The sequence below is a fragment of the Mus pahari genome, chromosome 8, assembly GCF_900095145.1.
Source record: "Mus pahari chromosome 8, PAHARI_EIJ_v1.1, whole genome shotgun sequence".
NCBI classification, from domain to species: Eukaryota; Metazoa; Chordata; class Mammalia; order Rodentia; family Muridae; genus Mus; species Mus pahari.
The window spans coordinates 47,923,165-47,933,531 of record NC_034597.1 but is presented as its reverse complement, the minus strand read 5'-3'; the positions used below and the strand labels follow the sequence as shown (position 1 = coordinate 47,933,531).

Here is a 10,367-nt window from a genome sequence, read left to right as displayed (position 1 = left end):
ATCATGGAATTTATTAGACTAGAAAACTCTAAAAAATACAAAATTCACCAAGGAACAGAAATGCAGCTTTGTGATAGAGTATTTGTCTACGGAAGACCCTAGGTTCAATCTCTAGCATCACAAACAAAGATTACACTGAGTTTGTGACTAACCTGAGTAGGTCCCAGGCTATGTTTTTATTTGTTGTTGTTGTTTTGTGGGGTTTTTTTTTTAAGATTTATTTGTTATATATATGTAAGTACACTGTAGCTGTCTCAGACATCCCAGAAGAAGCATCAGATCTTTTTTTTTAAGATTTATTTATTTATTTATTTATTTATTATATATAAGTGCACTATAGCTGTCTACAGACACTCCAGAAGAGGGCGTCAGATCTTGTTATAGATGGTTATGAGCCACCATGTGGTTGCTGGGATTTGAACTCTGGACCTTTGGAAGAGCAGTGGGGTGCTCTTACCCACTGAGCCATCTCACCAGCCCCCCTTTTTTTTTCAGGCTATGTTTTTAAGGCCATGCCTCAAAAACAAGAAAAATGGGAGATTGGTAAGATGGCTCAGCAGAGAAAGAGCTGGCTGTTCCAGCCTGACCTCCTCACTTTGATTCCTAAGACCCACATAAAATTTGAAGAAAAAAACCCAGTTCTTCAAAGTTGTCCTCTGAGTGCCATACATGTGTGATAGAATTCCTGCCAACACACACACCATACATGTGTACAATAATAATTTCAAAAATTAAAAGGACCCCTGGTGCAGGTGGGCTCGTTCAGTTAAACGCCTACTGCTCAGGAATGGCTACATGAGTTTAGGTCCCTAGATCCCGCATGCCTGTAACTCCAGTGCCATAGGAGTAAAATGATAAGATCCCTGGAGCTCATTGGCTGGCCAACTCAGCCAAACTGTGAGTTTCAGGTTCAGTGAGAGACTGTCTCAAAAAATATAGCTGGAGAACAATGGAGAAAAGATGCTTGATGTCGTCTACCTCTGGTCTCTACATTCATGGAATATCGCTCTCAAGTACACCACACAAAACATGAAGAATCATCCAAATGAATAAAATAATGGCAGGTGAATGCCAAACTGTGCGAGGACTTAATAAATGGGCTTCTCTTAAACTCTTATAGAGAATAACAAGGGAGAACTGGGGTTGGCTCTGTGGTTAAGAGTGTATACTACTCATGCAGAAGACCTAGTGTGGTTCTCAGCATCCATGCTGGATGACCCACAGCTGCCTGTTACTTCAGCTTCAGAAGATTCAACACCCTCTTCTGGACTCTACAGGTACCTGCCCTCTCTCTCACACACACACACACACACACACACACACACACACACACACACACACACACTCCCTAAATAAAGTTTAAAAAGTCAATCCCAATCCAAGTGGTTCAGAGACAGAAAATACCTTGATTACTGAATTTTCTTTCTTTATTCCCTGGCCTCCCTCCCCCAATCAAGGGTTTCTCTGTGTAGCCCTGGCTATCCTGGAACTCATTCTGTAGACCAGAATGGCCTTGAACTCAGAGATTCTCTCCTGCCTCTGCCTTCAAAGTATTTGGATTAAAAGTATTCTGCACCACATAACAATTATTGAAATTTTCCTGTCCTGGGCCATAATTAAGGCTTCCATCTGCATACTGTCACACGCATTTTCTCTTCTTTTCGATTAAAGGTCAATCTGAGGTGTATCATCTATCATTTCTCCCTTGCTCTGTCCCTCTTCACTGTGATTCCTTCTGTAGGTGCCAAGTTTTGGAAATCCGGGAATAGCCATTTAGCACAGATGTAACTTGTACTCTCTTTTGTTTGTGTCCAACCCATCAAAATCCCAACACAATTCTTCACAGATCTTGAAAGGACAATTTTCAGCTTCATATGGAAACACACTCACCACCACAACCACCACCACCACCAACTACAATGCCAGGATAGCTAAAAGCAATCTTAAATAATAAAGGAAATGCAGGAGATATCACCATCCCAAATCTCAAATTGCACTACAGAGCTATTGTAATAAAAACAGCATGGTATTGTCATAAAAACAGACATATGAATCAATGGATTTGAACTGAAGAGTCATATATAAGTCCATATATCCATGGACAGTGGATTTTAAACATAGAAGCCAGAAATACACTCTGGAAAAAGGACAGCATCTTCAAAAAACAGTACTGAGCAAAGTGGATAGTTACATTTAGAAGAATGCAAATAGGTTTATATTTATTGCCTTGCACAAAATTCAACATCAAATGGATCAAGGACCTCAACATTAGGCCAAATATCCTGAATTTGGTAAAAGAGAAAGTGGGAAATAGTCTTGAACACACTGACAGAGAAAAAGACAGAATAACATTAGCATAGGCACTAAAAAACATCAATTTATAAATGAGACCTCATAACACTAAACATCTTCTGTATGGCAAAAGGACAACATCATTCAGACAAAGTGGCAGATCACAGGATGGGAAAAGATCTGTACCAATTATAAATCTGATAGAGGGCCAATTTTCAAGATATATTAAGAATTAAAACCCTGGACATCAGCCGGGCATGATGGGCATGCCTTTAGTCCCAGTACTTGGGATGCAGGGGCAGAAGGATTTCTGAGTTCGAGGCCAGCCTGGTCTACAGAGTGAGTTCCAGGACAGCCCTGTATAGCCAGGGCTATATAGAGAAACCCTTTCTCGAAAAACCAAAAACCAAAAAAAAAAACAAAAAAACAAATAACAAAAACCAAAACAAAACAAAAAACCTGGACATCAAAGAAAACAAATAACCCAATGGGGTATAGATGTAATTAGACAGTTCTGAAAAGATGGAATACAAATGTCTGTTAACCAATTAAAGAAATATTTAACATCTTTAGTTATCAGGAAAATGTAAATCAAAACTACTTTGATATTTCATCTTACTTCACTCAGAATGGCCACAATCAATAAAACAAATGACAACACATGCTGGTGAGGACATGAGGTAAAAGGAACACCCATTCATTGCAGGTGGGAGTATAGACTTATAGGCCAGGTCTAGCACAGACGTTGTGACATAATCCTGTCTATGGAACAGGGCCAGCAGGGCATGGGTCTCTTCAAGAGCTGATGGATGCTGTAGGCATGAGGCTTGTTTGTATGACAATGTATATCTTTTACTTCAAGTTCCTCCTTCAGGGAATGGTCTCCTTGCCAAGGTTATTGAGGAATGTTCTCTCTGCCAAGGTTAATGACGCCATAACAACCAGAAACAGCACAATTCTGGGAGGCAGGGTGTGTTTTATGTTCCTCAGTAAAATGGTAGTGCTGTAACCTTCAGGATAGCCCTTAAGGCTGTGGAAAAGAACTCTGAAAACATGAGTTCAAGAATATATAAGCAGGATTTCTGAGCTATGCAAACTATAAGGATACAATATAAATTATATGAGAGACTTCTTGGGCCAGAAAGAACAGAGGTGCTGTACTAATGAAATGATAAAGGGAAAGGGATAGCTAGAAATGAATGCATTAGTCAGGGTTCTCTAGAGTCGCAGAATTTATGGGTAGTCTCTAAATAGTAAGGGAATTTGTTGATGACTTATAGACTATAGTCCAACTCCCCAACAATGATCAGCAGCAGCTGTGAATGGAAGTCCAAGGATTTAGCAGTTGCTCAGTCCCACAAGGCAAACAGGCAAAGGAGAGTTTTCCTTCTTCCAACATCCTTATGTAGGTCTCCAACAGAAGGAATGGCCCAGATTAAAGGTGTGTACCACCACGCCTGGATTTTGGACTTGCTTTGTCTCAGATGACCTTGAACTCAGAGATCTCCTTGCCTTATTCTCCTAGGATCCATAGCCATTCTGCCTCAAGATAACCATGCCAAGATCTAGGTCAGAAATGTGTATCTCCCAACCTCAAGATCAGGATCACAGGTGAGCCTTCCAATTCTGGATTATAGTTCATTCCAGATATAGTCAAGTTGACAACCAGAAATAGCCACTACAATAAACAAACAAGGCTAATGGATTAATTAATAAAGAGACACAAGGAAGTAAAAGAGTGGTAATCTCAGGGTGGGATCCCACTCAGCTAAGCTTATTGTTTTTGTCTGTCTACAGAGCAAGTTCCAGAGCAGCCAAGTTTAGGCTGTGAAGGAGTTACATTATATTAATTATTTATTAATAATTCCCATTGAAGGGTTGCTTCCCACCTTAATGGTTTATGTTCCCAAATGAAAGACACACACACAGCCTTTATATTTTAATATGCCCTAAGCAGCACAATAGCTGGGCAACTGTGTAACCTCCATGTTGTTAGAATCTACTTCCCATGGATAATTCCAAGTTAGTACTTACAATTTCTATGTTCCATCTTGGCTGCTCTGGACCCAACTGAGCAGCCCTCTGGGCTGCATCCTCTTGGCCACCTTCCAAGGCAACTCGGCACTCTCCTGTCCACCCCTCAGGCATGGCATCTCTCCTCCCTTCTCTTCTCCTAGCAGTCCCAAGTCCAGGAACCCTAAACCTTGCCCTTCTTTCTCTACTGTCCAACTATTGGCTGCTGGCATCTTTATTTACTAATCATAAATAACTGGGGGCAGGTTCCCAGAAGCTATGTGCAGACCCTCTCCTGCAAACTAATTTTGGGGAACCAATTAGCATTAGAATATAAGTAGCTACAGAGTTGGAAAACAGTAAGCTAACTTTCTCACATAAAAATAGCCTCTCTGTGTAGCTTTGACAAACACGAGTTCTGTGCCCAGTGAACCACATAGGACTTGCTATGTTAAAAAAATGTACTTACTGTCTTTTTCTAAGAATCAAGGTGCTAAGGTCATAAAATGATGATTTGTGGAACAATCAAAAGGGAAACTGGGGTAAGTGACTGAATTAATATGCAAATAAAAGACTGGGCTTTGGTCTGCAAATGCTGAGCTATCCAGAGAGCTATTACAGCGCTATTAGAATTTTTTCTAGTAGGTTTTTTGACTTTGGTCAGAAAACCCAAAAGCTATGCAGAGAGCTATTACAGCTCCTTTGGAATTTTTTGAGGTTTTCTAACTTTGGTCGGAAAACCCCTGAGCTACCTAGAGAACTGTCTAGACAGTTTTCTTGAGTAGACTACAGAGCTGTCAGCTTGTACCCCATCACTGACTTCGAGTCATTTCTTCTGCCACTCCCAACACCCCTTCCTCAGGACCCCCAACAAAGCCAAGATTGGTCCTTGGCATTTATACAGCCACTGTGGAAATCAATGTGGCAGTTCCTTGGGAAGCTGGGAATGTATCTATCTCAAAATCCAGCTAGACCATTCTTGTGCGTATACTCAAAGGATTCTACATCCTACTATAGAGACACTTCCTCATCCATGTTCATTGCTGCCACAATAGCCAGAAATTGGAAAGAACCTAGATGCCCATCAACTGAGGAATGGATAATGAAAATACAGCTTAGTTATACAAGGTAATATTACTCAGCTATTTAAAAAAAAGTGAAATTATGAAATTTGCAGGTAAATGGATGGAGCTAGAAAAAAAATTATCCTGAGTGATATAACCCAGACCCCAAAAGACAAATATGGTATGTATTTTTTTAAGATTTATTTATTTTATGTATATGACTACACTGTACCTGTATTCAGACATACAAGAAGAGGACATCAGGACATCAGATCCCACTAGAAATGGTTGTGACCTACCATGTGGTTGCTATGAATTGAACTCAGGATCTCTGAAAGCATAGTCAGTAATCTTAACTGCTGAGCCATCTCATCAGCCCTGTATGTATTCTTTATATGTGGATGTTAGCTGTTAAGTCTTTTGTAGGCATGCTATGATCCGTATAACCACAGAAGTTAAGTACATAGAGTAAGGGACTATACTGGCTGGTTTTGTGTGTCAACTTTACACAACCAGGAATTATCCCAGAAAAAGGAGCTTCAGTTGAGAAAATGCCTTCATGAGATCCAGCTGTAAGGCATTTTCTCTATTAGTGATTAAGTTCATTGTAGGTGGTGACATCCCTAGGCTGGTGGTCCTAGGTTCTGTAAGAAAGCAAGCTGAGTAAACCAGGGGAAGCAAGCCAGTAAGCAGTGTTCCTCGATGGCCTCTGCATTAGTTCTTGCCTGCCCTGTGTGAGTTCCAGTTCTGACTTCCTTTGGTGATGAACAGCAATAGGGAAGTGTAAGCTGAATAAACCCTGTCTGTCCTCCACAACTTGCTTCTTGGTCATGATGTTTTGTGCAGGAATAGAAACCCTGAGTAAGACAGGGCCTATGGTAGGATGTAAGGATCTCCCAAGGAAGAGGAAATAAAATATTTAGTTTAGTTTTTGGGTTTTTTTTGTTTGTTTGTTTGTTTGTATTTTGGTTTTTCGAGGCAGGGTTTCTCTGTATAGCTCTAGATGTCCTGGAACTCACTCTTTAGACCAGGCTGGCCTCGAACTCAGAAATCCACCTGCCTCTGCCTCCTAAGTGCTGGGAGTAAAGGTGTGCACCACCACTGCCCAGTCTAAAATATTTAGTTATGAAAAGATGAAGGGGACCATATTCAGAGGATTAAATTGAGAGGAGGAGGTAAGAGGGGATAAGGAAAGGAAAACAGGAAGGACAACTAAAACTAAGAGCCATTTGAAGAGTCATATGGAACCCTACCATAGTAGATTTTTCTTAAAATATATACATTCATGAAAGAAACATAAATGTAGTCACCAAACAACAAGGGAAATAAAGCTACAACTAGACTTCTCTCACCACCAAGTAAGACCTCCAGTGCCAGCAATAGGTTACATCTAATTGAGTTGTGGGCCAAAAGAATCCCATGGAAACCCCCAAACAACTCCGGCTATTTCTAAGACTATTGCTTGCTCTCCACAAACTGATGGTAAGGCCCTACTACTGAAGACAACACCTACATATCTCAGTGAACACGGAGAAGTTGTGCTGGTGTCGAACTAGAGCCTTCGCCCCAAATCACTAGTGTTCGTGCTAGCAGAAGGTACCCTACACCACTCCCAGAGGAGAAAGGTAAGTACCAACCCAGCTACAAACCCTTTGAGCTACAATGGTGACCTGACTGCATGATAAAGCTGATGGAATAGTGTCACAAACATTGCGTGAGTAACCAACCACTATCTGACTGGATTTAAGGACCGCCCAGGAGATGGAACCCATACCTAGGGAGAAACCAAAAAACTATTGAACTGCTAAATGAGCATAGCAATATAATAACTCCTAATACCATTTGGATGTACCCATATATCAGGTCTCATCCGTCACTAGAGAGGCTTCCACCTACAGTATCTGAGAACAAATACAGAGCCTCAGAAGTGGATAACGTGCAGGGACTGAGAGGCCTTGGAACACTCGGGTTTCTTGTTGGTTTGTTCTTGTTGTTGTTCTTTTTAGGTTGTTTTTTTCGGGGGGGCGTGTTTTGGTTTTGGTTTTGGTTTGGTTGGTTTGGTTTGGTTACGTTTGATTTGATTTGATTTGATTTGATTTGAGAAAAGTTTTCTCTGTGTAGCCCTGGCTGTCCTGAAACTTCCTTTGTAGACCAGGCTGGCCTTGAACTCAGATGACTGCCTACCTTTGCTCCTGAGTGATGTGATGAAAGATGTGTGCCACTATGCCTAGCTGGAACACTCAGTCTTAAATGGCATGTTTTCATTAAACTCCTCCTGTGGGGCAAGTGGAGCTGTGTCACCAGACAAAAACTTGGTAAGGTCGAGTGCATTCAGAAACCGCAGTACTCTCATACCGGAGGATGGGACGGGTTTCATCTACCAGATTTCCTGTCCTGGAACACATGACCACAACACCCCATGGAGAGGACTGTGACACATAGGGGCAGTGCCCAAAGCCCCTCCACAGGCAGATGAGGTAGACCTAATACCTCAGACCAAGTCAATAGGAAGCAACTGCTCATAGACCCCCAACCCACCCCAAAATATATAGAAGACCCTGACACGCTGAATAAAGCACACACAAGTTACTTCTTCAAGGACTGTCTGAGAGCCTCTCTCTGTAGAGATGTAACACTTCAGGGAAGAGAATTCTCTCCTGAAGCTTTTGTAGTCGTCGCTGAAAGCTGCTCAAGCCCACCACAGTCACTTCCTGCTCTGTGACTCTGACCTTGGCTCTTAGCTGCCTGATGTGCTCCAGCCTGCTGCCACACCACACCACACCAGCTCTAGAGCAGCTGCGATTGAGGAAGAAGCCTGGCAGCTTGCCTTGATCAGACTCCCTTCCCCTTCTGAGGCCACTCTGGCCAAGCCAGAGTCCCACAGATCTCTGCAGATAGTGTCCAGTAAATAGGCCAGCACCCTCCCTCAGGGCTCAGGGAACTTTGTGGAAGAGGCAAAAAGATCCTAAGAGTCCATGGTCCTCTGACCTCAACATGTGCATCATGGTATGTACAAGCAAACACCTACATACGCATATGCCAGTCAAAATGTAACAACAACAACAACAAAGGAAATCGCTTACCCCATCAGCAGTTAACTGCTTACACACCATCTGGTGAAAGGGCTCATGAGCCTCTCTTTTCTTCTGTCCATGAAGAAACAGTACTGGGACCAGTCTTCTTCTTCTTCTTCTTCTTCTTCTTCTTCTTCTTCTTCTTCTTCTTCTTCTTCTTCTTCTTCTTCTTCTTCTTCTTCTTCTTCTTCATTTATTTATTTATTTTTGGTTTTTTCGAGACAGGGTTTCTCTGTGTAGCCCTGGCTGTCCCAGAACTCACTTTGTAGACCAGGCTGGCCTCGAATTCAGAAGTCTGCCTGCCTCTGCCTCCCGAGTGATGTGTGTGTGTGTCTGTGTGTGTCTGTATGTATGTCAGTGTGTTTATGTGTGGGAGTGTATGTGCGTGTGTAAGTGTGTGTGTGTGTGTGTGGGTGTGTGTGTATGTGTGTGGGTATGTATGTGCGTGTGTAAGTGTGTGGGGGGAGTGTATGTGCATGTGTAAGTGTGTGTGTGTGTGTTGACATAGGGACACAGGTTGAATATTGTGCTGGTTGGCTTTTGTCACCTTAGCACAAACCTAGACATATTTGGGAAGAGAGAACTTCAGTTGAGAAAACGGCCCAACTAGTTTGGCCTACCTTGCATTTTCTTGATTGAGGATTCAGGTGGGAGGGCACAGTTCACCATGGGAAGCACAGGATGGTGATCTTGGGTTCTCTGAGAAAGCAGGTTGAGCAAGCCAGTAAGCAGCACCCTCTCCATGGCTTCTGCATCACTTATCAGCCCTGAGTTCCTTGCCTTGATGATGGACAAGTTGTAAGAGGAAACAAATCCTTTCTTCCCCGATTTGTTTTTATCATGGTCTTTTTGTCATGGTATTGTTTTTGTCACGGTGTTTTGTTGCAACAATAGAAACCCTAACTAAGATTGTTTTTAATTAGGTAACCCAGGATGACCTTGAAATTCTAACCTTCCTCCTTTACCTCCAGAGTGCTGGGATAAGAGCAGCGCACCACAGCTGCTGCTCTGCAGGCTTAAGCGTTGAGCCTAACGGTTATACATTTTGGAAAACTCTCCACTAACTAAGCCAAGTAAAGCAGCCAAAAGGCCAAAAGATGAGCCAGAGAGATGAGGTAACAAAAAATGCCTGGATTGTATAGGGAAAAGCCTCTTTGGAAAGAGCATCTCAGTCCCTGGGCTGGAAAGTTTAGGGTAGAGGATAAGGTTTGACAGTCATACTCTGTAACAGGTAGGAACTGAGGGATGCAGGGAGAACCTGGAGGCTAGGTCCACTTTGATATATTAAATAGGCACCTTCTCCTCTCCCTTTCCCCACATGGTTCAGGGTCATGTCCATCCTGGATTCTCCCAGATGTGTCTGCCTCTGGCTATGCTCTCCCACATCTCTGTCATAACTTTCTCCTCCATCATACCTAGGAGCAGTCATGTCTTTCCTTTTTATTTCTTTTTTTCACTCAACCATAAAATAAAGAACTGTATTACAGGGTCACAGCATCCAGAAGTTTGATGACCACTAGGCTCCCCCAGACTCAGCTGGCTTTAAGGCTGATGAGGGGTGCTGCCTGTCTGATGGTGGGACAGCCACTATCTTTTACCAGAGCTCCTGACAGGACTTGTAGGTCAGGCGTCTGCCTCCCCTCCTCTCTGGGAGAAGCGCTCCTGCTGGATCCATCTTCCACCTTAACTTCTTTCTGTGTCTTGCTAGCCTCGGTTCTCCCTCACTTTGCAGTTTTATGGTGCCTTGGCGAATTTTCAAAGCTCTTTCCTCTTCTCTGCTTCTCTTCTTATATTTTACTAGCTGTTCTTCTTAATACCTGGAGGTAGTTTCTATCCACCATTCATTAATTATTCCTTTTTTAATAACCAAAAAGGAGTGAACATATTTTGAAGTATTGGAAGACAGAATGCTTCCAACTTTAAA

The 10,367-nt window shown here is 42.4% G+C and overlaps 1 non-coding gene across 1 annotated transcript; it reads left to right on the top strand.

Annotated features, from left to right (window-relative positions):
- The first annotated feature begins 4,915 nt into the window (after positions 1–4,915).
- Positions 4,916–4,978, top strand: LOC115064573. Its single transcript, XR_003844413.1, has one exon. It is a non-coding gene; the product is annotated as a U7 small nuclear RNA (small nuclear RNA).
- Positions 4,979–10,367: the final 5,389 nt, after the last annotated feature.